Here is a 6,629-nt window from a genome sequence, read left to right as displayed (position 1 = left end):
GATAATCTAGAGTAATCAATTTCATTTTTAGATATGGCAGATGGTGATAAGATTTAGCTGTCCCATGTACCAACAGGTCATATGACTGGTTTTAATGCCTACTCTCTGACATTGGGAAAGTGAGTTGCTACTGAAGCTGAAGACTGAGAGAATACTTTTTTTTTAAAATGCACACTATTTCAGCAACAATAATAATAAGGAGGTTGGGGGTTGCTTATTTAGGCAACTTAACTCCAGTAGGTGAAGATGAGGCACAGTAGTCTAAGGATGATTTGATTGCCTATAATATTTGAAAAATATGTTTCATTAAATCAAATAAGCAAACCACATTGAGATTCTCCTGGGGATTTGAAGATGACTGAGAGGAAAAAGTATCTGTAAGGATTTGGATGATATATAATATGATGCTAAAGGTTTAGACTTTAGCAGTGGAAGACAAGGTATAATCCAATTTGTGTCCTGTATCGATTGGGTGTATGGTATTTCATTCCACATGGTATCATTGAAAACTGGTGTCTAAAATGATTTCTATTTCTATGCAAGTAGTCATTAAAGACCATAGGCTAGCAGAAATTGCAACCCACTTCGGCATAGTGGTGAAACAGGGAATGAACTTGATTTAACCATTGTCACATAGTAATGTACCTAATCATATTCCTCTGTAGACACATTAAGCCTGTAACATTTTATTTCAGCACAATAGATATTCTAAAGTAATGCTAAGGTTCCCATTTGATCTCTTAAAATGCAGAAAAGTCAAGATAATGATGGAAATCCTATCATCTGAACTGCTACTCTGTATCTAGATTTATCAGCAAAACCTGTATGCTCCTTCAGTCTATGCAATTTTCCTGGCTATTTCTAATACCAGTACTATACTTGTTGTGGTCAGCACATTAAGGGCTTCTAGTTTTCCTTTGAGATTATCTTGTAATTCCTGTTTGCAAAAATGAGCATTAACATTACTCCGTACAAGAAAATGCCCGTCCTCCCCACCACCTCTTAAGCAAAGAACTTGAATACTTTCCTTATGTTCATTGTTGTTTTTGTCAGTCCTCCACTGTGCATTCTAGGGAACACTGTTTGTGGCAAATCATTTATGATTCATTTGGACCAGTTTTTGTTAGCTAGAGCTTATGGCAAGGAAGATATTGCCAGAAAATTAGGCAATATGTCTCAAACCTTCTGTATTGGAATAAAAATATTATTTTGGTGGTTTATCACATCTATATGTAGACCACATATATGCACATACACACACACACACAAACACACACACACACACACACACACACATAGACGCCTTTCCACTGGGGTTTGACTGGCATGATATACATGGGCATGAATGACTAAACTGGTGTGTACCTGCAGTCATTTCACATTGTGAACAGGTAAAGATTGTTCTGTTGGGTACTGCTTTCTTGGGCATTGTTTTCATTTCTCCCTCTTTGCATGGCAATTACCTGTTGGCCTCTGCTCTAAGAGAATAGCTGGTTTACAGGCTTCTTCTGCTAACACCTATGTGGCAGAGTCTATGTCCGACTTGACTGTCTTGTTACTGCCCCAGCACTTAATAAACTGCTTCGAGTGTAATAGCTGAACAAATACTAGAATTGTTGTTGTTGTGGTTGTTATGAATATATGCAGTTCTCCTGAGTAGGTAATTTACATTAAACATACTAACCAATATGTCCAGCTGTTGTTGGGTCTGTTAGAGAAGCAGCATGGTTTAGTGGAAAGAGCAAGGGCTTGGGAGTCAGAGAATGTGGGTTCTAAAAGCGCCTCCACCACTTGTCTGCTGTGTGACCTTGGGCAAGTAATTTAACTTCTCTGGGCCTCAGTTATCTCATAGGTAAAATAGGAATTGAAAGTATGAGCCTCATGGGAGACAACCTGAATACCCTGTATCTACCCTAGTGCTTAGAACAGTGCTTAGCACATAGCAAGCACTTATCAAATACCATAATTATTATTATTATTATTTTGTTTCATTTCCCTGAACCAGGCATCTTCTCATCTAAAATCCCTGGGAACCTGTGACTTTTCCAGAACTGCCACTTCTGCTGCCTTCACTGATCCTTAAATGCCATCATATGGGACTTCTGTGATATAGCCAGGAAGGTTGGGAAAGGCTCATAATTACAGTCACATACTAAAGTTTATGTCGAATTTGTCTCATCTAACATTCCCAGTATGAAATGTAGTTTTACTAAGGTTAACATTTATCTTCATGAGATTCGTCTTATTGTGGGATGTTGAAATATTTTCTTTCGCCTCCAGAATGGCAGCCTAAGCTAAAGGTGCCAAGACAAAATAAATATTAACTTTTATTGAAAGTTACAGTGCCTTTCATTTTAAAAAAGCATTCATCTGTGGAAAGAAAGACCAATGCAGCGTACATGGAAACTTATTACCTTGCCCTTATATTTTATAGGTATGTATGACATGCAAAAAACACAGCTAAATGGGATCAGATTAGGACAAATAAATGTGTCTCCCTTTTCCTGAAAGAGTGACCTTCCCTTTGTGAAGCATAAATACCTCCTTTGCCCTGGGTGGTCCTAGTCTACACTACCATACCTGTGCATTTCTATAAAAAAATGCCCCAGTAGGTAGTTCATTATGGGCAGGGAACGTATCTGCTAATTCTGCTTTATTGTATTCTCCCAAGTGCTTAGTACAGTGTTCTGCACATAGTGATCAATAAATGCAATTGATGGTTGCTGTCTAACCTGAACCCTTTTTTTGGATAAAAGTATATAATCTTAAAATCATTTTCTATTCTTATTTGAAAAAGTAAAATAGTGTTAAAAAATGTATGGTCTAGCCCTTAGTCTAGATGTAAATACTTTTCCCATTTTCAGTTAGTGACTGGGGCATCTGTACCATAGCTTTGATTAATAAATCTTTTTGACATTTTTTCCAAGGACTGACTTAGTGCTTTCAGTTTGGGTTTTTGGGTGGGTTTTTTTTTTTTGTTTGTTTGTCTTGTTTGCTTTTTCTCAGTATTTTGAATATTTTGCCAGGTTCTCTATTTTCATTCCAGGAGATGGTTATTCCACACTGATGCCAGTGACTGTATAATTTGTAGCTACAAAGAAAGGTTTCATGGGGTTAGGTCAGCCTGGTCTACTTCAGTCCTCCAACCCCGTGCCTTGTTTCTATCCTTTTCTCCATTTATATTTTTTATTCTTATCTTTTACTAGCTACCATTTGGGAGCCCCCGTTCAGACTGTTGATTACTTTGAGCTGTCTCCAACCTTCCCATTCTAATATATTCAGAATCATTATAAAAACCTAGTTTGCACAGTAATATGAATAATCATCCACTCTAGCCACCATGTAATGCTGTAAGGTGAGTCAAATGATTGCTATTGAGACCAAGTCAAAATGTAAGCACTTCTCAGCAGGAGGGAGATTCTGTATCTCTTAACACCTGGAGTTATCAGGAGTCTCAATTTATGGCGGTGATAAGAATAAAGTCTCCTTCTAAGAATGATAGATGAGCTTTGGGCCTGAGACTTTGAAACAGAGAACCTGCTTAAAGGAATTGATTAGACTGCTGGCACTCTCTCTTCCCTACTAAACATGTTTTTGCAGGGGCAGTGGATGCATCAAGAGTGTAGATGGGTAGGGGTTTAGATATGTTTAAGTGGACTTCACATTGCCAATTGCTAGAAATTATACATGTATATATATGTAACAATTTAAAGCCTAAAATGAGTATAGTGTAGTGCCAACACTGTGCTATACTGCTAAAACCACCAGGCAATTGGTGGGCTGACAGCTATAGTTCTTACTGTCCATGTAAGTCAGATATATTCTGGATTTCTGCCTAACCTGACTGCCACATGAACACCATATTGGATTATTTGATTAAAAACCTTTACCAACAATGGTCTAGCCCCAGTGAGCAAACTCCTATTTCTGATTCTGAATGTAGAGTGAATAGAGAGAATGCCAGTTAATGAAACTGAATGAATGAATGAAATGCCAGTTTCATTAACTTGATTGCTTATGTGACTCAGAGGAGGTGGACTGATAGAAGAGTTAATGTGTACAGTATTTTTATTCTCGTTAGTCCTTTCATTATGTACACCCACTCTTTATATATTTGCATTACCTACACTCCCAAATGTATGATGAATGCCCTCTGAGGTATAGAAGGAAATATTGATGGTATTTTTTAACACCAAAAACATTGCTACTTCCTTCTTAATAACATCTAAGGCACCAAACCCAGTAGTTCTGAGAAGTGGTTCTATTCGTGCCCAGAAGGAAGAGGACGGAAAGCTTTGCTAACATTGTTGATTATTTTCAAAGGACAATAACCTTTCAGGGCCATAACTTTATCTTCTTAAATGTATACACCTCCATGAATGAGAATAAGAACTCAATTTCAAGATTTCAGGGGCTTTTCCACATTAATATTACAAGGTGAGATATATTTTATGACTATATGGCAAATAGAATTGGTAGGAAATATTCACCCAATGCTAGTTTCCAATTGTATTCTCTATTACTCAGGTGCTAGCTAAGTTATTATTGCTGAAGGTGGCAAGTCTATTCTGAAGAAAAAAGCACAAAGCAACAACTTCAAATAAAAGCCTAACTGACATATTTGCATACTCAAGGGGGCTGTGCATGCATTTGATTTAAGGAGAACCTTTGATCAAGATCTTGGAATTACTTTTCATAATGTCAATTAGTGATATTTAAGTACTTTCTGTGTTCTGAGCTCTCTACTACATGCTTGGGAGAATACAGTACAACAGAATTAGTAGACATAGTCCCTTTGCAAAAGGAGTTTACAGTCTAGAGGGAGAAATGGACATTAATATATAAAAAAACTATGGTTATGTATTTTCATGCAATGGGGCAGATGACTGTGTGACTATCAAGTTCTTAAAGGGTATAGATACAAGTATTTAGGTTTTACAGAAGATATAGAGTATGCCAGTAGCAACCTTAAAAGTTATTCTCAAAAGGAATGAATCTGACTTTCTTGCCATTATAGCTCAAGGTCCCAAGACCAAACCATACTTCTCAACACAATTCTAATACAGAGTGTGGCTATCTGTTTTTGGAAGCTTGGCTATGAGTGGAACCATGTTTATGGTATTTAAGCACTTACTATGTGCCAGGCTGAGGTGGAAACAAGATAACCAGGCCACAAGTGATGATCACAGTCTAAGTAGGAGTGAGAAAAATATTGAATCTGCATTTTAATAGTAAGGTAACTGAGACCCAGATAAATTAAGGGAATTGGCCAAAGTTACATAGCAGTTAGTACATACCACCACAAGCGGTGGAACTGGGGTTAGAAACTCAGGTCCTGTAGCACCCAGGGATATGTTCTTTCTGCTAGGCGACCTTTTTGTTGCTGTTCTTGCTGCAGATTGGTTCACAAATGATTCTAAACCAGGGAGTTACAGGCTCTAAAACAGTTATTTCTCTGTCATGTGTGCAGGGATCAAGTGCACACCCAGGAATGTTTTCCCTTTAGCATGTAGGCCTTATGGCTAATTCTTGCATTTCATTAGCTTTAGCCCTCTCCTCTTCATAATTCACTTATCTCTTTTGCCAGCAACCTTCTCCAATAAACTCTTCCACCATGCATATTTGCAGGACACTACTGCTGTATAAACCCTCTATGATGTGTCAGTATACATGTTTAAGCTGCTTCCAATTTAAAAGAAGGCATGTTAGACTTATAGTGCAAGTAGCCATCTGTCTTTTAAGTACTTATGCAGCTGTCTTGTCTTATGCCGTCGTTTCCAACCCATAGCGATACCACGGACACATCTCTCCCAGAATGCCCGGCTCTTGATCTGCAATCATTCTGGTAGTGTATCCATAGAGTTTTCTTGGCAAAAATATGGGAGTGGTTTACCATTCCTCCTTCTGCTCAGTAAACCTGTCTCCACCCTTGACTCTCTCTCATGCCACTGCTGCCCAGTATGGGTGAGTTTTGCCTTGTAGCAGATTGCCTTCCACTAGCCACTGGCCAAGCTAGGAATGGAATGGGTAGGCCTCTGCTTGACTCTCCCTCCCATAGCTGAGACCAGTAGAGTACTGGAAACTCTCCAGGTGCAACCCTGAAAGGGGTTGTGCATCTGTACCCATGACTTGTTTCTATCTATGGCATTTCTTGATTTCTTCAGTTATCAGTGACATTGCTAAGATTGGTTTTGATGGATCTGCTCTAGGAGGTCTTCCTGACTGAGTTCTCATCTCCCCACACTACTCTTAATCCTTTCTGTGTCACCTTTGCACTGAAGTGCTAGTCCTTATTTGTAATGTATTTTAATGTTGCCCCCACTATGTGGTAGGGTCTTTAAGGCAGGGATCTTGTGTTTTAATTCCACTGATATCTTATAATAATAATAATGATGATGGTATTTGTTATGTGCTTATTACGTGACAGACACTGTACTAAGAGCTGGGGTGGATACAGGCATTGAGTTGGACACAGTCCCTGTCCCATATGGGGCTCACAGTCTCAATCCTTATTTTACAGATGAGTTAACTGAGGCACAGAGAGGTGAAATGACTTGCCCAAGATCACACAAATGGCAGAGCTGGGATTAGAACCCATGACCTTCTGACTCTCAGGCCCGTGCCCTATC

At 38.6% G+C, this 6,629-nt stretch overlaps 1 non-coding gene across 1 annotated transcript; it reads right to left on the bottom strand.

Annotated features, from left to right (window-relative positions):
- Window positions 1-5,974: 5,974 nt before the first annotated feature.
- Window positions 5,975-6,108, bottom strand: LOC114818133. Its single transcript, XR_003765954.1, has one exon. It is a non-coding gene; the product is annotated as a small nucleolar RNA SNORA7 (small nucleolar RNA).
- Window positions 6,109-6,629: the final 521 nt, after the last annotated feature.

Source organism: Ornithorhynchus anatinus, chromosome 17, assembly GCF_004115215.2.
Source record: "Ornithorhynchus anatinus isolate Pmale09 chromosome 17, mOrnAna1.pri.v4, whole genome shotgun sequence".
In the NCBI taxonomy this organism is placed as follows: domain Eukaryota; kingdom Metazoa; phylum Chordata; class Mammalia; order Monotremata; family Ornithorhynchidae; genus Ornithorhynchus; species Ornithorhynchus anatinus.
Note: the sequence above shows the minus strand (reverse complement) of the source record. Positions and strands in the feature narration are given on the sequence as shown.